This window comes from Poecile atricapillus, chromosome 1, assembly GCF_030490865.1.
Source record: "Poecile atricapillus isolate bPoeAtr1 chromosome 1, bPoeAtr1.hap1, whole genome shotgun sequence".
Classification (NCBI taxonomy): Eukaryota; Metazoa; Chordata; class Aves; order Passeriformes; family Paridae; genus Poecile; species Poecile atricapillus.
Window position 1 is genome coordinate 77,549,798 of NC_081249.1, and position 23,583 is coordinate 77,573,380.

The window sequence follows — 23,583 nt, forward strand, 5'->3', positions numbered from 1 at the left end:
TGAATTATTTTTAGATTAATTTGTAAAAGTAGATTAGCTCTACTGTCCTACTGCTTCCTGAATAATTGGTATTCTTTCTGCAATGATTCAAGTAATTTTACATCCTGAAAAAAAACCATGTGTTAATATTTCATGAAGCTAAACATGTATGCAATTTTCAGTAACATATCATTATATCAATATAAATGACTCAATGACCTTAGAGCTCTTTTCTAACCTAAATGATTCTGTGATTCTATAGTGATCCCTCTCCATTTCTTTCATCATAGATTACAGAACAACATTATGGTGTGATATTACAGTTTAGTTTTACTTGTCACACATGAACTGAATTATATTATTAGCATTTTACAGTCACTAACAGTCCCCTTTAAGGTTGAGCACTCAAAAGCTGAAATGAGTGTTTCTTATGAAATTACAGCATTTATATTTGGCTTCAAACTTGTCAAACCACCCATAAATCATTATGCCAGAAATAATCAATTAGAGTAAATCTAAAATAAAACATAGTCCATAAGATTAAAGAAGCAGGTAAATAAAATTGATGTTAGCTTTGTATTATCCTTGCTTCTAACCATTGCATTGAATCCATCTTTGTCTGCTTCTTTTAATACTTAGTCACTCTGAATTGTGGTTTAATTGTCATTTGAGTTTGTCTGACTTAATCATGAAGAACAGTGACACTGTACAATCTATGTATGCTACATAAAAACATTTTCTAAAAATTTTCTTCTTTATAGTTTCCCAATGAATAATTAGATTTGTTACATTACATAATGATCCCTATTTTAAAAATTGTAATTTGCTCTCTGTTCCTTATATTAGCTAATGTGGTCAATTTTAAAAAATGCACAAGTGATTTAAAACCTTTATTTCTGCTGCATTAGTTGTGATTGTTTAGTATTCACTATGATTCAATCAAATTAGGACTTGAACAATAGGAAAAGACAGGACAAGTTCATGGTTGATTATGTACTTTCAAGTTTTTAGTGGAATCATAATAAAATATATCTACATATCCCTATATGTCACTGTGTGTTTGGGGTAATCTGCTGCATCAGTTTGATAGTTCAGGAGTTAAAATACTGTTTTCACTGCCTTAGTAGTCTGTTAGGTCTGAAAAAATGATGTCCCATTCTTAAAGAAAACCCTCCATCATTCTGAAATTATATATAAAATATGTTCAGGTTAAATCGCTACAACACTATTTTCTTTCTTCTTCACAGAAAAAACTACACTAGACCTGGAGAAAAAAAATTTGTGTATTTCATTCAGAGAACATTATCATTGTCTCAAATGAGTCTTATTAAATTTGGAGGAAAAAATAGCAAAAGCTCTGCGAAGAAAATGGCCACTGAGAGGAGAAAAAATATCAGCAAAAATAAAACATTAAGGTTGCAAGAAAAACATTAGGTTAATAAAAATCTAAGGAAAACATATGGGCTGGTAGAATGCAAAACACTTCTGTCATTAATATTTGCAAGATGAAATGTACAGATTTAGATTTGGTGCAAGATCATATTACACTTCTTCTAGTTATGCAAAAAATGTTGACAGATCCCAGGTGTCTTTACTTCTAGGAATTTGTTTGAAAATGAAAAGCAGAAGAAGGACTTGCAGTACTAGAAGCCATATTGCAAGAATTATTAGAAACAAAGATATCACTTCTGTTCTTAAGTCATTCTCTACTGTTAGTTGCAATACTGCGTTATAAAGTGACAGTTTTAATTCTGCTCACAGGGATTTTTTTAATGTAAATTTTAAAAAAAATATAAAAAATAGAAAACAGGAAAGAAGAAAATCCAGAATAAATCTAATATCACCGAGAATTAGTCTGACACATCCCATCATGTTTGTTTTAAAGTAATTACTGAGGACATATGCCGCTCTGCTTTTGTTCTTCATAGGCCTTTGATAGAAAATCTGTGAAAAACTAGCTCTGATCAGCAGCAGTGTGTTTTGGTGCAGGCAGCCACCTGATTGCCATTTATCATTTGATGGTTTATTCTGAAGAGTAGTTTCAGTGTGTACAAACTATATTATTTTCTGAGGAAATTAAAATGTAAGACATAATTTGGTGTACAGTGAACACATTCCCATCCCTAATAAAGGCAGAGTTAATTTTCTTCCCAATAGCTGGTATGGTGCTGTGTTTTGGATTTGTGCTGCAAACAATTTGAAAGCATAGGGATGTTTTAGTTACTGCTGAGCTGTTCTTTCACAGAGTGTTTTTTGCTCCACACGCCACCCCAACAAAAATGACACTGAAAGTGCACAAGAGGCTGGGAGGAGACACAGATGGGACAGCTGGTCCAAGGCGATGTTCCATACCAAATGGTCATGAATATAAATCTGGGGAAGAAAGGAGAAAAGGGAGGATGTTCAGAGGGGTGGTGGTTGCCTTCTCAAGCCACCATTATGCCCTGCTTTCGTAAGGATGGCTGAACACCTGTCTGTGCATGGGAAGAGGTGAGTGAATGCCTTGCTTTCCTTTGCTTGTGTATACAGCTTTTGCTTTACCTATGAAACTGTCTTCATCTCAGTCCACAAGTTTAATCGCTTTGACCCTTCCAAATGTCTCCCCCACCCCACCCCAGGAGTGAATTAGAGCCCGCATGGCACTTATTTGCAAGCTGGGGTTAAACCACGTAACCTAAAGAACTGGGATTTGATCTTTTCCTTGTTCCTACTTTTTTTTTTATATATATATTTTCACTAGGCACTTGCTTGCTTTTCTGTTTCACAGTTACATCTGATGTATCAAGATTTCTGTGCGAGACTTACACTGTACATTTTTATTGTTTTCAACCAGTTACAGATTCTCTCCACAGTCATGAAGTGTTTACTGTTCCTGACATCCTTTCCTCACTGTTCATCTTATTAAAACCACGATCTTGAATTAATGCTGTTGTCTTTAAAAGCCTAGAATATGCTGTCTAGCACTAGTATTTGGATAAGTGCTTCTAAATCTGTCTTGCTAATGATTTGTATTGAAACCAATCATGACTAAATAAATTCAGTCGGAATGAGTCTGCAGATGATGCAACCAAGCTTGGCAAGACTGTATATTTAAAAGAATTTTATTTTTTTTTCACTGTTCTGCTCCTTTTTTTTTCCTTTGATAGAAGCTTTTATCTATCAGAAAAGAGGAAGCGTATGAGATGTCTTCCTGTCAGTATCTGCTTACTGCACTAGATAAATATAAACATTACCACAGTAGATCTCTGTTCCCACAATTTCTCATTTAATTTTCTAATTATTCTATGCACAAAGGCTGTCAGGCAATCATATATTTTTTTCTCTACTGACCTGTTAATCACAGTCTTTTTATCATGCAATTTAAAGGCTTCAGGAAAGAGGAGAATATTTCTAGAAAATATTTCTTTCATACTTGATGTATGTACGCATAGTTTGAACACACATACTGAAAACAGTCTGAATGACCAGGCTCAGAGGGTGGTTAAAGACTTCAAAAAGTCTGGTTAGAGGGCAGAAACTGGCGGTGCAACTCCAGAAGTCTCTGCTGGTTCCAGTCCTATTTAATGCCTTCTTTAATGACTTGTGTGATGGGTCAGACTGTATCCTCAACAACTTTGCAGATGACACACAACCAGAAGGAGTGGTTGATGTGTCAGAGGGAGGTGTGGGCTGACAGGACCCACCTGAAGTTCAACAAGGAGAAATGCAAGAGGAACAGCCCCAGGCACCAACATATGCTGGCTGCCACCCAGTTGGGAAGAAGTTTGGTAGAAAATGCCTGAGTTTGCTGTTTGACACTGGGTGGAACGTGAGCCGACAACAGGTCCCTTCTGCAAAGGTCAGTGATGCCCTGCCAGCACTAGGCAAAGGTTAGACAGCAGAGGAAAGTGATCCTTCCCCTCTGCTCAGCATCAGGCAGGCCACAGCTGAAGGACTGTCCAGCTCTGGGTTCCTCAGTGCCAGATACATGGACAGACTAAGAGAATAAAAGAGCCATGAAGGTGATGAAGGGGGTTTCCTTCTACAAGGAAAGACTGGAAGGACTGGGAGTGCTTAGCCTAGAGAAAAGAAGGCTCATGGAGGATCTTATCAGTGTACATAATCACCTGAAAGAAGGATTCAAAACACTTGGAGACAGGTTCTTTTCCATGATTCCCAGTGACAAGACCAGAGGCGATGGACATAAACTGAAGCACAGGAGGTTCTATCTGACCACTAGGAAACACTTCTTTACTGCAATGGTAATGGAGCACTAGAACAAGTTACTCAGTAAGGTGGGGGAGCCTCCAACCTTGGAGATATTCAAAAGTCACTTGGACATGGACCCCACTACAACAGGGGGCTGGACCAGGTGGTCAAGAACCCCTGCTCAGGCTAGTTCAGAAAGGCAGTATTTTTATTAATAACTCAAGGATGTCTATTTCAATAACCAGCTGATGCACTTAAATGATGTAATCTCCTGATCCACTGATATAGATGACTTGAAGCTGTGTCACAAACTCTGTCATGTCTGAGAATTAAGGTTTAAGATTGAAATGAGTTCCCCCATCAAAAACTGGTAAGTAGCAACTTTATTTGTGGGGTCCATTTTTATAACCATATACAACCCTACTGAAATTTCCACAGCATTTCACAGAATCATAATAGCCAATACATATAACTTCAGTTGCAATTTTGATATTTAATTTTAAAAAAAGAAAATATGCTTTATGAAATACAGCTTTGGAATTTATACGAATACACAGAGCATTGCATATGACAGGGAAACACAGGAAAATCATTTATCTTCTGTTTATGTGCTAGATTGGCAAGAAAAATGACTGATTTAATCTCTTTTTGGGTTTCTAAAATCTGTCTGTTTTCAACTTTTTTTCACTTCCTTCTGCTAGGTAGAAATACTTAGTCATAAAAAATATCATTTTTTAAGTCAATAGAACATAGAGAACACAAGCCACTTCGTTGTTTTGGAAATTTCCTGGTTTAGACCATATCTTCACAATAGTTTGGGTCTGAGTTTGAAACAGAGTGGGATGCCTGTCCCTAAGAAGTCTCACCACCTTTTTGTCTATTAAACTCTTTGATCCTAAAGTCTTTATAAACTGCTTTCATTATCCACCATGTATATTTGATAAACATCAAGTCAGTAGTCTTTAGAGATTTCAAATCATTATTACTGTCCTATTAGTCATGTCATGTTATCCATAATGCCTACAGAGCAGAAAAGACTTTGATTTAATGTTTTATTCAAAGGACAAATCCTTCAGCGGTGTAACAGTTCCTAATGCAGGACAGATATTAGTTGATGCAAAATAGACAGTTTATTGCAGCCTGGGATCTAGAATTACTTTGACCCTTTCAGCCTGGAGGTGAAAGAGTTTTCTATTGGTGGCCAGTTACAAAACTATTAGTACTAATAGTGTTTTTGACATCCTTTCTTACTTTGAATAATGATTACATATCCATGCAACTGCTTTGCCATCCACACTCTGTTGGCATTCTACAAATACATTATTCTCTTTTGCTCTCTCACGGAGACATATGTAAATAAATAAATATAGTTAATTTATTTTTTTCCTAATATTTTTCACAATCCTATAATGGATACCCTACTTCACTACATTTGTTCTCTAAGTGGGTGAAGAGTACAAGCTACAGAACCAGCAGATACAGAAGTCACTAATATAAGGAGAGAAATTAAGTGGCCTTAGATGTAGTCGTCACTACTATGGCTTCAACTGCGAGATTTCTAAACTCTGAGACATTGGTGTCCACATCAATGGGATCAGTGCTGGCTCTAAGCAAAAGAATTTATTAATATTATCCCAAATACTCTGTTCTATTCCATAAAGTTCTTCAGCAAATTCCTGCTGCTGCTAGTGATGTTTTAAGCCTCTGTATTGGTCTCAGATCTGATTGCCAAAGAATGTTCAACTTTGGGAAGACAGTTCATGACTCTGGTTTTGGTGAAATGATTTACATTGTGAAAGAGGAGCAAACAATTTCCATGTTGGATTCACAATTCTTGATAGCTTGCCAGAACTGTGTCAAAAGGAAAACTGGAAATTTATGAAAAGTCAAAGTACAATTTTATTACATGAGTGGTAAAATGTCATATTTCTTTGAATAGGAGAAAAATTAGTGTGATTACTAATTTGGTCCATCCCATGAGTAACACAGCAACAACTGAAAACAAGCACCTGGAATTCCAATTTGAACGGTGAGACCCTATCCAACATCTACTATGTTCTTATCCACAGGAAAAATTACCTTAAATAAATGACACTTTCAACAGAGTGCACAGCTACTACTAAGATAGTGCAAATATGTAGTTCTTAATATGTGTACAGTTTCATTAGCTGTTTAAAGGAACTGAATCTAAACAACTGTATTTTAGCATAGCTAACATACACAGATGACAAGAGTAACATCTGTGTTAACCTTGACTTACCAATTTTTATCACAAATTCCATATCTACCATCTATCCCTCTTCCAGTTCTGACACACTCCTGCATCAACTCCAGCTGCAGCTCCTTTGCTATTAATTCAGACACCAGAGGCTGCACGAGATGATAAACTACAAGTTGCTACTACAAACTGCTACATATCTCACAGATCAGAAAAGTCAGTGAACACCTGAAAAGCACATAAAAAAGTCTGTGATATACAGCCAGGCCATTAAAGATTTCCTTGATATGCCCAGCTCATCTGAGTAAAAGAAAACTGCACCACAAAACTATATTCTATATTGTATCTTTGAATGACCTCCAAAAGAAATATACAGAAACCTAATACAAAAAGTAAAACATGTCATTGATAGTAAACTACTAGTAATCACATATCATCATAACCAAAACAAAGGCTAAAATCAGTAAAGAAATGCTATTCATGCCTTGAAATACATTTTCAGGTTTCCTCTACTGTTTTTCAAATGGCAGCCCCCCGCAGTAAAATGGAGTCCCTTCAGGGGTACCTATCTATGTGAAGCTGACCAACTACAATACATTGATGTGAGCTCAAACAGACCTGTGATAAAGCATAAACCAAATAACTAGCCCTAAATGGGCAATTTTTTCACAAGACAATTACTTACCTTCCATACCATCTCACAATCCAGTTTCTTAAGGGACAGCTTCCAAGCTCCTTTCCAACTGCACAAATCTATTGAGTTCCCTCAGTCATGGACTCAGGATATAGGAACCTCTCTATGTTTTACTTGTCTCAACCCAGCAGCACTGCAAGCAGAGCCAGTTTATGCCTGTTTCTCTCTTGTATATAAACTTAACATGCCTTTCATCTGTTTTATTGTCATCCCCTGCCTTACAACTGACTATCATACCTTCTACTCAAATGTTCTGTAGAAAAGCAGCATATCTTGGAGCAGCTATCTTAAATGTTTATGTCCATTCAAAAGTCACTGCTTCTATTTCAAGGCAACTACGAGCATGTGAACCTTGGAAGTTACCTGGTTTGGTTTATTTTTTTTTTCCAATTGTATAAATTGATCTAATACAGGGTCTGTTTAACCTGTCTCCTCATACCCTCATAAATATGAGTCACGTTGAACACTGCCTCTGGACGGTGTAATATGTTTAAGGGTAATTTTTGTCTGTATAGATTTTGGCCCATAAATACATTTGTCTTTTTTGTTGTACCATTGACTGTATTGCTAATGAAACTACAAGTCAGTTTCTTGAGAATTTCATACCTCGTCAAAAATGGTCTTAATCAATAAATGTTAACAGAGAAGAATAAACCCCAATGTCCAAGCACTTCAGCCTGGGTCTTCTGTACTTTTGCTATGCTTCTGCTGATATGTGCCCTCCCCTAAATTTATAAAATATCTTTTTCTTTAATGTAAATACTTATGTGGTTATTCTGGGGCTGGGGATTGGATAAAACCTTAATAAAGCTGTGAAGTAAAACGTTGGCTACATTAATAACAAATATAGATTAAAAAACAAACAAACAAAACCAAAAAGACAATATCAAATTACTTTTGTGATGGAGAAAATAGAACAATCAGCATTAAAACAAAAAACCAAGAGACACAAGACGAGCTTCACTTAAAAAATAATTTCACAGGCTTTCACACCAATTAAGATTAGCATTTGATTGGTTTTTTAGTATCTGTGTATGCACTGATTTTCAGAAAACAGACAAGGATTTGGGTTTGTTCCCATATGAAAGTTTAGAGACAGTATAATTCTGGCTAAACTGACAATTGGAAGAAATCTTGTATCTCATTCCTAAAACACAGTGTAATGCGGTGTTGAATTTAGAAACCTCTGGGAATGTGGAATAGTAGTGGGTTGACATTGTCTGGACAAAGAAGACCAAACAAAACTCAAGGCTCATGAGATGAGGTAAGGACAGAGAGAGATCCCTGACCAAATATTATTATGGGCAGAACAGTCTCGAATTAGAAATATTAATTGAATTTATTATTAACAATAATAAATTAAGCAGGATAGCGAGAAGGAAAATAAGACCTTTAAAACCCCTTTCCATCACCTCTCCCTCTTTCCCAGCTCTGCCTTCTCCTCCAGAGGTGCCAGGAGGCACGGAATGGGAGTTATGGTCAGTTCATCACTCATTTTTTCTCCCGCTGCTCAGGGAGAGGAGTCCTTCCCCTTCTGCACCAAGAGGTCCCCCCCATGAGAGACAGCTCTCCATGAACTTCTACAATGTGAATCCATGTCACAAGCAACAGATCTCTGAGAACTGCTACAACATGAGTCCATGCCACAGGCAACATCCCACAATCCTCCCCAAACTGCTCTTCCAAGGGGTATAGTTCCTCAAGGACAGGCTGCTCCAGTGTGGGCTTCTTTCTCCATGGACCTCCCAGGAGTTCACAGCCTCCTCCCTGGCATCTACCCACTCTGGTGTGTGCTTCTCCGAGGGCTGCAGGTGGATCTCTCCATCCCTGTGGTTCTTCACGGGCGGCAGGGACACAGCTGCTTCACCATTGTCTGGACCTTCGGCTTCAGAGAAATCTCAGCTCCAGCACCTGAAGCACCTCCTCCCACTCCTCCTCCACTGACCTTGGTAGCTGCAGAGCTGTTCCTCTAACATATTTTCACCCTGCTCTTCTCTGGCTGCAATTACATCTGCATAGTAACTTCTTTTTTTCCCTTCTTCTTAAATATGCTATCACAGAGGCATTATCACAATTTCTAATAGGTCCAGCCTTGACCAGAGTCACTTCTGTCTTTGGAGCCACCAGAGATTGGCTCTGCTAGACATCAAGGAAGTTTCTGGCTGCTTCAGACAGACACCACCCTTCTAGCCCTCTGCTACCAAAGCTTGGCAATGCAAACCCAATACAGGACTGTCACCACATTTCAGTCCTGAATTTCACAAGATTTCTCTTAAGTGAAATATTTCATTTCCTTTTGCCTGGACTCATATGAATTGTTATTTTGGGTCCAATAACAGTCAGAGTTGGAATGAAGTATTGTCAAGAGCAGCTAGTTAGATGGGTAGGATTAATGTCTTCTGTTTTGGAGACATAATATGAAAATTACATTGGCATTATATATGAATGAATTAGTCAGGACAATAAAAACTTATGTCCAAAACCAAATTTGTTTTTTACCCTAGCACAGAATTGAATATCAAAATAAAATGATGGCGTATTTCCCTAACAACACTAGCTACACTTTAACAGTTTAAAGAAGTATTGCAATAAGTATTCAAGGCATGTGTACAAAATCTGTCCTTCTGATGTCTCCTCAAATCCATTTTTTTCTGTGACTTATGTTTCCAGATGTCCACGAATTTTACTATGTGAACCATCTGTAAGTCTGTGATGGGCATTGGTACTTTGGTATCACGCAGACAGAGGTATAAGGACAGTTTTAATTGCAACCATCTCTGTGGAAAAATAAAAGGAGCAAACCCTGAAACAACAAGGAGAGAATGAATAGCTTTACTGTTAAAATTTTTGTTACACCATGACCCCCATCATCAATTTATCTCTCCATTGGAAAAAATTAGCATCTCCAATTTTTCAATTAATTGTTTAGTTGAAACAGATTACATTCACATATTTTAATACAGTGTTTAGCCTCCATATTATTTGGAATATCATATGTCAGGATAAAGCTGGAGGTAAACTATAATTTATGTTTAATAATGTGGAAGTAATTACCACATTATTAAACATAAATTATAAGTGGTGTATGATTTACATACCACATGTGCTACAAGACATGGTCTCTGTCTCACGTTCTTCCTTCCTTAAAATGTTTATTATTTCAATAGTTATCCATATTGGAAGTGTTTGCAGCAACTAATTTTAGTACAATTTATATAGTAAGCATAGTTTCTCCCAGTGTTAAATTTTTGAACGATTCTTTTTTAAAAAAAAAATTTCCTTCCATATCTTTATGCCTAAAATAATTATAAAATAAGTACAGGGTTTGGAAAAGGTTCTACAAAGGTTCTCAAATCCTGTATTGAGAAACTGATACACAATACACATATAGTGAAAAAACAGAGGAAAAGGGAAAGGAAAGAGCAGGAGTCAAAGGGAGGGGAAGGAATTGGAGGGAGTCTTGGATCTCACTGTAGATACAAGTCATGAAAGGGGTTTTTAAACTGCTTTTGAAAACCTCTCAATCATTGCATTGAAAGCAAATAAGTCTTTTTTTTCATTTTAGAATTCTTTGGGTTAGGTTTTTTTGGTTTTTTGCTAGTTTGTTTGTTTTCTTTGGTTTGTCTTTTATTTCAGTATTCATTTTTCACACTTTGGTCAAATCAATTTATTTAAGTTTTAGTATAAGTTCTTTAGTTATTTATACTTGTCACCATAATATAAAATGTCTTCTACTTGTTATAGCTCTATATCATTTCCTGCAATTCCAGATCTGACTTGAACAAAGCTTATAAAAAAAAAAGACATATTTTTTTCATGAACTCGAAAATTATTTGTTGAATGTTTAGCACAGAATTTATCTGTATGTTTGAAAAAATGTTGGTTCATATTTTTACATGGCAACTCACATATATCTATGAGAATTTTTATACTGTTCAAAGATGTTTTAAATATTTGCTCAGAGCACAAAGGAGGGAAAATGCAGAAATTATATATGTGCATGTGAACTACTTTTTAAATTTACAGCTTCTGCTAGATGCTAAAATGAACCTTGAGACATGAGTCCACAAGATAATTCCATTTCATGAAAACTTCAGGTGTTTCTGACTACAAACCGGATTCTTTCTGACAAAATTAAAAGGTTCACTTCTGGAGAGTACTTAATGCACTTCAACTGCTAAAGGGTGGTCAGTTTAGCTGAACTCAGCCAAACACAGCTAAAGCCAGTGGAAATTAAAGTCTTATGCAAGCACACAATGTAAACATCACATCCTCAGTGAGAATGTTTGTCTCTACAAACACAACTTTGCTGGGCCGCACAACTTGCTGCAGCAAAGAGAGCCACAAGTCGTCCTTTTTAGAAGTCTTGGCCTAGTATTTTTCAGACCCTTGTTAACAAAAAAAAGACATTTGATCTGGTTTTACAGGAAAGTAAAAGCTGGGTTTGTTACACAGCAAAACATTGGGTATAACCACAGGGGACTTCAGTCATTCAGATCATATGACTCTTATATTACCCATCAGGCATGCTTTTGATTTTCCTGATGAACACACCCACTGATACTTTTTACAATGCTGTGCCTTTTCATAGGATGCATGATGTTGTTTAGAGCTATCTCTACAATACTGAAAGAGAACTATTTCTGAGGAATAACAACTGTGATCTTTAAATATCCTCTGTACCTTTGCCTTTCCTTTGCCCTGTGATTGTCCTTCCTTTTTCTAAGCTACAGTAAGTTTAGTGCTCTACCTAAAGTGCTAGTTCATGTATTTACTTTATGGCCAATCATGTATGTTCTCCATATTGTTGTGGATGTGAACAAGCATGCTGTCATTTCGTGTGGCTGGGCGAGTTTATGACTGTATATTTATGGCTGAATGTACTATCTGAACACAGACATAGATACACATACACAGGGAAAACAAGGAAAGATTAAAAGTAATATTTCATGTAATAATTTCCAAAGGGGGTATAGAATCTTAGACTTAATTGCAACTTTTTATAGCATTTGCTATTTTTTGACTGAAAAATCTTACAAGATTGTATGTCACAATATATGTCACAAATTCAGTATATAATAAGTGAATGCATTTTTAAACTTCATTTTGGTAAAGAATTTATAATACAATTAAACTAAATAATAAACAGAAGTAAGTAATCAAATGATACTAGGGCATGATTTTTAATATTAGGTCATGGAATCCCTTCAAATGGTATTTTTTTCTTATGTTAGAAAAATGCCTGGAGAAATAAAATTATTTATACCAGATTATCTATACAATGATGATTGACACACTTATAAAAGCTATTAAAGGCTTATGTATTCCTTTACCATTGTTTGTTTTATTAAGCCTGAAATGAATCTAAGATTTGAAAAAGAAATAAATATTGCAGATTTAAAATTAACAGCCATCAGGAGAAAAACTCTAGAGGCTCATTCACCCTTAAAATATAACTTAATGATGTCTAAAAAAATTTTTATTGACAGTAAAAAATCCAGTAGGGTTCCTATAAAAAGGATGTCCCCTGAGTAGAGAAGCTATTGGAAATGACAGCAATTAAATCAAACTTATGAAATATTTAGACTCATTCCAAGGTGAAATTGTTTCACTATTCGACCAGGTAATGGAAGAAAGAGACGACTGAAAGAAATGTATGTATACAGAATAAATAAATTTGGCATTTTCATAAAAAGGGATGGACTTTGTTAGAATATGTGTTAAACATTTTCTGACAATCCTGACTAACTGGATGCAGAAGAATGAGGAAGAAGAGAATTATTGCAAACAGTGTTACAGATGTGCAAGTAGTACATTGCCATGGCAAACGCATAGTTACCAACCAGAAAACACAGTGCATTTTAGTGAAAAAAAAAAAAAAGAAAAAGAAATCACAAACCACTTTAATTACTTGCAAATGCTGTTGATGTCTTTTCTTCTTCATGTGCTTTGCAAAAATGGATGATTTGTAGATAGAAATTTTTATGTATTGCCTTTAACAACTCTATTATGTTCTGGAAAAAAGATAGCATATTTATCCAGCTTAACAGGCCACTCTGGGAGCAGTGATAACAGAAAAATCCACCTGAAGCAAGCAAGGATTTTGATGTTCCATACATGTGAGGCTGATGTTTCAGAGTCATAAGAGCTCCTAAACAGCTAGTATGGAAGCGAATATTGCAGCTAAAAAAAGGGTGGTTTATGGATACGACTTTCTCATAGAAAATTGCATGCTTTTATGCCTACCTAAATAAAGTTCCATTTTAGCAAAACAAAGATTGTAATCTAAGATATTGATAATTGCTCTTTCTGATAGAAATTCAAAGATACTGCTCCTCAGTACACTGCAGAGCTTTTCTTTATGCCTAAGGTATGTCAAAATATACACAACCATGAGAATTGAAAATTACAATATCGAACAATTCTCTCTGCAAATGAAAGAAAACCAAAAAAATCCCAAAGACCAAATAACAAAAATTTAAACCTAGGAGCTAAGCCACACCCTTTTGTATTTCTGCTTGAGAAAGCTTCCAACTCTGATTGCAGCTCTATATCTATATATCTAGAATATTTTCCATGTAAATTTAAGTTTTACCTTTAAAGGATCCTCTTCACCTAAATGTTGTTTAGAGACATAATCTTCTAACATCTTTTTGGGTTGATTTACCATTATTATTATTAACAAAGACAGCTTATACCAGTTAAGATCACAGCGCTCAATCTAGTTTTACATTTGTTAACATCTGTTTCTATGAAAGCCCCTTATGTAAGTAGGTAGACATGGATGTAGGACGACAGTACAGTCATTTGCACCCACTGTGATGTTACCTGGATTGTGATCAGTCAGCTCTCCAGAAGTGGCTGCCAGAGCTTAAGAAAGAAAACCTCTCAGTCTCTTATGATTTACCTCATCACTAGCAGTTACTACTCTCATTGTTCAGTTTTATAAATGTGCATTTTCGTACAGATTTCTGTGTGAAAACATCCAGGTTTCTGGTTGCTGGTGAAGGTGTTTAAACTGAATATTTACAAGCAAATTAGAAGCACTCACAAGTTTTCTTTTTGCATTCCCATAAGAAGAGCTGAGCGAGGAACAGTTACTCCTTCCTGCTTGGTGAGGTGGCGTCTTCAATGTCTCAAAACTTCCTGCAGCAATATTGTCTGTGGGGGTTGCAAAGGTTTGAGGGCTAGAACAGGCCAGTCAGTCTCATCTCTTGGCCTGGCAAGATCATGAAGCAGGTCCTTCTGGAAGCTATGCTGAGGCACGTGGAAAATGAGGTGGCTGATGACAGCCACCATGACGTCATTAAGGGCAAACCATGCTTAATAAATCTGGTGATCTTCTATAAAGGGATTAAGGTATTGGTGGATAAGGGAAGAGCAACTGACACAACCTACCCAGACTTGTGCAAAGCATCTGACAGTGTGCTGCAAGATATCCTCATATCTAAACTAGAGAGACATAGATTTGAAATATGGACCACTCCGTGGATAAGGAATTGAATGGATGGCCACACTCAAAAAACTATGGTCAGTGATTTGATGTCCAAGGGAGATCAGTTATGAGCAGAGTTCCTCAGGGATTGATTGGCTCTGGGACCGGTGCTGTTCAGCACCTTTTGTCAGAGAAATGGACAGTGGGATTAAGTGCACCCTCAACAAGTTTCCTGATGACACCAAGCTGTGCGGTGCAGTTGACAGGCTGGAGGAAAGGGATACAATCCAGAGGAACCTTGACAGGCTGAAGACATGGGTCTGTGTGAATCTCATGATGTTCAACAAGGCCAAATGCAAGGTCCTGCACCTGGGGCAGGGCAATCCCAAGCACAAATACAGGCTGGGTGGAGAACAGATTGAAAGTACCCCTGAGGAGAAAGATTTGGGAGTGTTGGTTGACAAGAAACTCAACATGGCCTAGCAATGTGTGTTTACAGCCCAGAAAGCCAGTTGTATCCTGGCTGCAACAAAAGCAGCGTAGCCAGCAGGTCGAGAGGAGAATTCTCTCCTTCTACTTGGCTGTTGTGAGATTCCCGCTGGAGTGCTGCGTCCAGCTCTTGGGTCCCCACTAAAAGAAAGATATGAACCTGTTGGAGTATGTCCAAAGGAGGGCCACAAAGATGATCAGAGGGCTGGAGCAACTCTTCAAAGAAGACAGGCTGAGAGAGTGTAGTGAAAATTTCCCCTGCCAATGGCATGGGAGGTTTGGAACTAGATTCTCTTGAAGGTCCCTTCCAAACCAAACCATTCTGTCATTCCATGATTCCATGATTCCAGGATTCTATGATACTTTCAAGAAAAAGTAAAGTAAAAAAAAAAAAGGTAATTTACCACCTTAAATAAGTACTTTTTTGAGCAAAAGAGTAAATGGTTATCAAATAAAATGTCTGTAGAATAAAATAAAACATTTTTGTGTAGCTATGTATTGTGAATCGAAACATACAGGTAACCAAGGGCAACCATCAAATCACAGCCAAAATGCAAAGAGTAGATTTATTTCATTACCTGACTAACAACCCCCAGGCACACAGGCTCTGCTTGGCTCAGTTCATCCTAGCTGACAGCAAGGGCAGGGGCTCACCTGCCTCACTATAGCAAAAGGATTCCACATGTGTCTGAGACTGTTATCTCTTCACAGGAATTCTACTTCTTAAAACAGGCAGAGGATGAGCAGCACTAGGCATAATAAATGGAGTTTTCTCCCACTAACATTTTTACCATTCCCAGCTGCAAGGTCACTTTGAGAGAAACTATTCCCTCCTCCCCACGAAATCTCCATGTTTTAACCCTTTCCTCCCAACTATACAAAAACGCTGGAAAAAAACCCCATCTAATCAGATACATTCAATGAATAAGAAAATTCATTGTTTGTAACTTTCCATGACATCTGAAATTTTATTCTTTGTAGAGTAAAATGTATTTCCTAACTACCTTATATCACCAGGAGGAACAGTGATAACACATATGAAAAAGGCTGATATGCTCAGCACTTTTTCCTCAGTTTTCAGTGATAATTTCTATTCTCACATCTCCTAAGCCCCTGAATCTTAAATCAGGGAATAGGGAGTGAAGTACTCTCCATCATAAGTGACGATCAAGCTAGAAACCACACAAGAAACCTGAATATATGTATGTCCATGGAACCTGAGATGATATATCCCATGGTTCTGAGGGAATTGAGTGATTCAGTTGCCAAATTTTTCTCCATCATACCTCAAAAGTCATGGTAGTCTCTAGTGATTAGAAAAATTGAAACACCATGTCCATTTTTAGAAAGGAAAATAGGATGAATACGGGGAACTACTGACTAATCAGCCTCACCTCTGTAAGATCATGGAACAGGTCATCCTGGAAGAGATGTTGAAACATGGAAGTCAGAGAGATAACCACATATGTTGTATATCCATACTTCTGACTGCCTTTTTATATGGTCTGCCACAACATTCTTGTCCCTAAATTGGAGAGATAAAAGTTTGAGAAGTGGACTCTCAGTTCGATAACACCTTGTCTGCATGGCTGCATCTAAAGGGTTACATGATGGGTCAATGTCCAAGTGGCAACCAGGGATTGAAAACACTAACAAGCAGATATGCTAACTGTAGCTATAAATTATTTTCAGTCCAAATTAGTATCCATCAGTTCAGAAAAATTATAACTTTCACTGGCATTTGTCTCTGGCTTTCCTAGAAGAATTCTGTATGCCCATGTTGATTAGTGTGACCACAATGCAGCAGAAAAAGTTTAATCTTTGTATATCAGCATTATTTTCTGCTATAAAATACTACTCTACACACTGCTTATTTATTAGCATCACAGATCTCTGTGTTTATGCTTCCTTTTCTCTTGCAGACACTATTCATCCCAATGACTTCAATAACCCTTTATACCTTGAGCCCATTACTTTGTTTTCTAGGACAGTCCTTCTCCCCCTAGTGCAACTTGAATTGAAAAGATATTTCTATCTGCTAAATTAGGTGCTTGAAATGTCTTTACTTGCCATATCTAAACTGCAAGTTACTACACTCTGCATGACTTATAGACAAATCAAAGTCCCAGAAGCAAAACTGGTCACAGATACAGGTTCAAATATTTTTGGCAAAAAAGTCACTGTTATACAAATCCCAACTTTCTGGAGAAAACAATCTAAATAAATTCTGTGTCTAACAAATAATTATAACACTGTTTCTCCTTCAACTGAATTTTGTTGTCCATTATGGTAAGTGTAACACTGCTAGAGTTCTAGATCTAAAGAAGAGGAAAAAAAAATCTCAAATAATACATGGCATGTGAGTAGGTGACTAAACTCATATTTAGGTATGGGAAAACGAGTCCTTTAAAGAGCACTGTGAGAGGACTCTAAATAAAAGTTCCCAAAACTTGTAGGCAGGCCAAACTGTAAAAGCAGCTAGACAGTAGTTGTACCATATTGCTTTCTCTTACATTAAGCACAATATTTCAGTGTTATTTTAGTCATTTGATATATGTTTATTCATTTACAGTCTGTCTTCCTATTATCTCTTTGGGAGAGCAACATTGATTTCTATTAACAAAGGGTGCTCCAGTACTAATACTCCATAACTCATAACACTTGATGAGTGAGGAAAAAGAAAGAAAAAGGAGGAATTGTCTTTCAGGGTTGTTTAAGGAGCAACATGTGACCCCTATAGCTTAATACAATATTTCAAATGCGAAAGTTGCTTTCTCTATAGAAACTGAATTTATGGAACTAGATGGAGCATTTTCCCTAGACTACATTTTAGAAATGAAAGTTTCAAAAGATAGAAAGATTTAGAAAAAAGTTGGTTCTGATTAATAAAGGTGATAGAAATTATTGGGCAAAAAACCCCCATGTGAATTATGCAGTGAATGACCATTCAAATTTTCACCAACAATCAGACCAAATCACTTCAATATTTTTTTTCCCCTAGAATATCATCTAGCTCAAAGAGGAAAAAGGCTATTAAAGTGCTAAATTACAATGTCTTGGTATGGTGTGTAGTAATTAATAAGTAAGTCTTGAAAAAGTGTTGTAAAAAAAAAAAAAAAAAAAAAAAAAAAAAGAAAGGCCCAGTGCCCCAGATATTGAAGATCAACTACAGGCAAGACTGAATATTTTATAATAGGAAGAGTAAGAATTGCTATGACAATAGTCAGTTCTATTTTAAAACTCCAAGATCATAGCAATCTATGAATATTCATAATACCATTTTTGCTGCTACTCTTGGGAAATCTTTCCTGGGCTCAAAATACAGATTAAAATTGACAGTAATGAAAGGTGGTGGGGAGAGTGGAGAAGAGAAAGAGAAAAAAAATTGGATAAGACAATATATTTAAGAAGTGAGAGAGAGAATGAAACATTCAGACCTATCTGGGGAAGGATGTAACCTACCTGGAAGCATTCAGTAATTGGGAAGAATATCTGCAAAAGCAAGAATGAATTTGAGAACAATTTTAGAATAAATTCACTGACCAAATGAACCAGAATAATGAGACTAAAAATAAATCAGAACAGGAGAAATAAGGGAAAGAGTGTCTCCGTTCCTTAAGATATAAATACAAATACATAAATACATAAACAAGTAGTTGTATATACATATGAAACTATAATTTTTTTAACTTAATTTTTAATCCTAAATGAAAACTGAAATCCTTCTTCACCAGTTTTTCTGAGTTCAAGTTCTACACTTAGGGAATGTTTTTAATGTGGACTTATTGTATTATTGCCAAAACCCAACATTTCACTCAGCTCCTTAAGTCTGTCATCGTTTAACCCCAGCCATCAGGCAAGCCCCATGAGTTGCTCACTTGCTTCCCCACCAGTGGATCAGGGAGAGAATCAGAAGGGTAAAAGCCAGAAAACTTGTTTATTGAAATAAAGACAGTTTAATAGGGAAGGCAAAAGCCACACACAGAGCAAAGCAAAAGAAGCAGCTAAATCACTGGTTCCCATGGGCAGGCAGGTGTTCAGCCATCTCCAGGACAGCAGGGGCCCATCATGTGTAATGGTTACTTGGGGAAGACAAACACCATCACTCCAAACATTGTCCCTGTCCTCCTTCTTCCCCCCATTCTATGTACTGAGCATGCTGTCAGATGGTGTGCAATATCCCTCTGGGCAGTTGGGGTCACCTGTTATGGCTGTGTCTCCTCCCAGCCTCCTATCCACTTCTAAATTTCTGCCAGAGTGGCAGCATGAAAAGCAGAAAAGGCCTTGGCTCTGTGCAAGCCCTGCTCAGCAGCAACAAAAACACCTCTGTACTAACCCTGTGTTTAGCACAAATCCAAAACACAGCCCAATACTAACCATTCTGAAAAGAATTAACTCTACCCCATCTGAAACCAACACAAAGTCCAACTTCTTTTCCTATCAAAAAGAAGGGAAATACTCAGTGCTTGAGAACTGAGAGTGTGGGTATCTAAGGACATTATTTATCAAGTTGTTATTTATGGGGTATGTGTGAGCAGGAAGGGGGACATCCACTTGAGCATCTACATGGGCTAAGGTCTGGAGATCCTTTACTTTCACCTGGGGAGTGTAACAGTAGGGAAACTCAGCAGGAAGAAGGTGGTTTATACATCAAGGTCTACCACAGGTGGTGAAGGGCATAAGCTCAATGCACAAAGCTGTGTTGATGTCATGTGTAGCTCAACCAGACCAGAAGCAGCAGTCACACCAAGTAACCTGGAGGAAAGACAACATCAATTAGTTCAGTTGCAGTGTCATACCGAGACCCCAGAACCAGGAGCACAGGACCAGGGAGGCTGCTAGTTTTTTTAGTAGTATCTTGGGCTCCTCAGTATGATTTCATTGTGTAAACAAGCCTTAAGACACATGAGAGCAATGGAAAGAAAAACAACAAAATAGTGGCTTTTAGCCATCTATATGCCTATTTGCCAGCACAGATTGCAACAGAAAGCATGTAAATTTGAAGAGGGTGAGGAAGATGAAAGCATAGGTGGTATACTCATAAATTCTTGCAGTCAGTGGAAGGTCTCTGTTGAAAGCCTTGTTTAAGTAGGAGTCTAAATGGAGTTGTTATTTCAAATAGCAGGGATGATGAAGCGCTTCATGCAACCTACAGGAGATGAAGATTGACTTAATATTTTTCAAAAGTCTCTAGATACAAAAACTACTCTGAATAAGCTGTCTGGCTCTCTGAAGTAGAATTAAGGAAACAAAATTAAAAATTTGGCAGGTGATAACTATCATAGTACTTGATTATTTGGAGTGAATCCTGAAGGAATTAAATGCTTACAAATGTAACAGGGAATTTTTCATTCTGATGGGCATATAATATGTTTAAATTTCCTCTAGAGACCATCTTGACTTGTGGTGTCAGTCATTGAATTATATAGTCACCAAGTATCATGTCACATTGAGAGCATTTTATTCTCAGATAACAAAAAACAAAGAAACAGAAGAAAAAAAAAAGCACAAAAAACCAAAGAACCCCTCAAAAACCAAACCAAAACAAGGAAAAAAAAAAAAAAGAAACAAAAAACAAGCAAAAAAATTAAAAAAAAAACAAACAAACAAAAAAGCTGAACCAATTCCTGAAATTTGACTCTAGAAATCAGGTGAAAAACACCTGCCAGTGCTCATCATGATGTTACTTCTGAAATATACCAAATATTCAGAGACATTGCATTTGCTCAGCTATGGTGCTCATAAGGAATAGAGTAGTGGCAAAAAGTGTACAGGAGAGATCAGGAAAAAGCTATATGTTAAAAGCTTCTTCACCAACCTTTCTACAAAACAAGGTCATGTAAAGCTACATGGAAGAGAAACATTCAACTACTGCAATAATAAGCAAGGATTATAATTGACTAACTGTCCTGACTAGCTCTTCAAAGAGGGAGTAAGAATACTTGTAGACACTTCAGTTGCAGACAAATTTTGTTGCCCAGAACTAAATTACAGCCTTTTTATTTTATTCTGGGAGAAGTTTTTTTAGTTCACTAAATAGTGTTTCTATTTAATACCTTTTGTAGCCTGAAGTCAAGATTTTTTCCTTGATTAGGAAAAGAAAGAGTTCAATTAAATTGAAAATGACCACCCAGCTGTGAAAAAAATTCTAGATGCAAAAGGAAAGAATGTCTCAAAGATAAACATATACATGCATGAGCAACTAAGTTAGCCAAACCATTACTTGTAAATTCACACCATAACTATGAAATTGATGTTTAATACTGAATAAGTTGCTTTTCTCTGGTTGTTAATATACTGTCCTTTACTCAAATTTCAGTTAAGTAACACTTTTGTGAGCTCTGTAACGGCTAAATTTGGTAAAAATTGGTATTAGTTATTTGGGAAAAAAACAACCTATCTCATGAGTTTATTTAAGAAATTAAAGAAAATGGACTTGATAATGTGAAATTCATTTTCTGCTATCAAGGCCATCTCAAAGGGTCCTTGACTTTTTCTTCTTTGTAGGGAAAAGAAAAAACTATTTTGTTTCTGTATCTCCCACACATTGACACTCACTCTCCAGTGCTGTAGAAGAAGAGGTAAAACCCTACATTTTTCCTGCAATGAAGTTTAGAATTGAAACAAGCAAGCAGGACATCTCTGCCTCACAGGTCAGATTACAGCTGAAAACAAGCTGAAAACAACTGTCTTCATCCTCAGCCTCCTACATCATGAATACATACAGCAGCACAGTAGCACAGGAGGCTCTTACACTCTTGAAAGAAGTTGAGAAGTCTGTTGTCCTGCAGGAACATATCAATAGAAAACTTCTGCTGGGCCATTATTCTAGGAATTATTTGAGAATACAGAAAAATAGGCAAAACCAGACAACTTTTGAGTTGCAAAAACCACCTCATCTAATTTTGGAAAACACATTTTAGGAAATAACTGATATACTTTACTTTTCAAAACTTAATGTGATTGTTCTACATAATACCTTTAAATGTTATTTTGCCATCAGCAAACAAGCGTTTGGATTTCTGTCACAAATAACCTTTTTATGCCTTGGGTTTCCTCGATGCAAATCTAACTGCAGTGACATTCATTGTCTAGAAGAATTCAGACAGTTTCAGTGAAATGAATCTGAAGAAAGAAAACACTAACTGGGTTTTCTAACTGTATAGGAAATGGGTCATGCAATTTCTAGCTTTTCACCAACTAAGGAGTGACTTGAATAGAAAATGAAAAGGTGATGACAATGTGGCGGTAATGACTTAAAAAGCTTCAGAAGTCTTTCAGATTTACTTTTTCCTTCATGTGCTTTATGGTGTGCAATTCCTAAAAGCCTATTTGTCTTAAACTAAAAGGAAAGATTTTTTTGCAAGTCAGGAGATGAGCAGTTTTATTTTTTATTTTTTTTTTAATTCCATGAGCCATAAGACAAATAAAGACAATTTTCTCATTTCCTCTGCAAAGATAAAACTGAGATAGTGTCCCCCAAGGCAGTTTGAAGAAATAGAGACAGAAATTTAGGCCAAAGAATTGTCAGGTTACAAAGCAAGATAGCAGTCAATGTATGATTATCTTTTTTGTTAAAATTGTCTGCTGACCTGGATACTGTCAAATGGGTTTTGATATTTGAAGGTGACTCACAATTATTATGGTGTAGTTTATGTTCATTATTTCAGCTTATAGGTTTTGCAGTTGCACAAGTCTGTAAATGAAACAACAAATAAGAGATTTTTGGTGTCATGAGGAGAATATTTAGTAATTTTATGACCTTCATGCAGCAATAAAAAGGCAAAAGTCAATCACTACAACCGGTTTGATTGCATATAGCACAAGAGTTTGGGACGTAAGAAAGGAATGCTAGAATTATGGAAATATTGGCCTCTGGAGGTAATTTAGCCCTGCTGTCAATTCAGAGATAAACTCCTGCACTGAGTCTGGCTGTTGTGGAGTTACCTGTCATCACAGTGGCCCACACTGTGCCCTGCTTTACATTTGTGCATTTGCTAGAACAGTGTTGATAAAACATCATGTTTTGCTGCTTGCTCAGCATCAAGGCTGCCTCTCCACACCCAAAGCCCAGCTGGCTGGAAGTGTATGCAAGACTGGGAGGGGACACTGATCCAAATTGATCAAGGGGACACTGCAGACCATATGACATCATGTTATGACATTTCTCTTCCAAAGTAGTCATTACAAATACTGAGGTCCTGCTCCCTAGGAAGTGTCTGCACATCTGCTTGCCAATAGGAATTGGTGGACAAATTCCTTTTCATGTTGGGTTTTTGTGCACAGTTTTTTCTTTTATTAAATCAAACTTATCACAAATCATGAGTTTGTCTACCTTAATTTCTCCCCTTGTCCTGTTGAGAAGGTGTAGTGAAAGAAGAACTGAGAGGGGGTCTGGCAGCCTGTCAAGGTCAACCTGCCACAGCTGCCATGAACACAATTCAGAACAGCCCTGACTTTGCCAGCCAAACCATGAAAATCTCACACAACAGAGATTTTTTTTCATTTGAACATGGAAATTTTCTGAATATAAGAGTTGGACTGGACACAAAGTACCCTCATGTAGACATTGAATTAAAT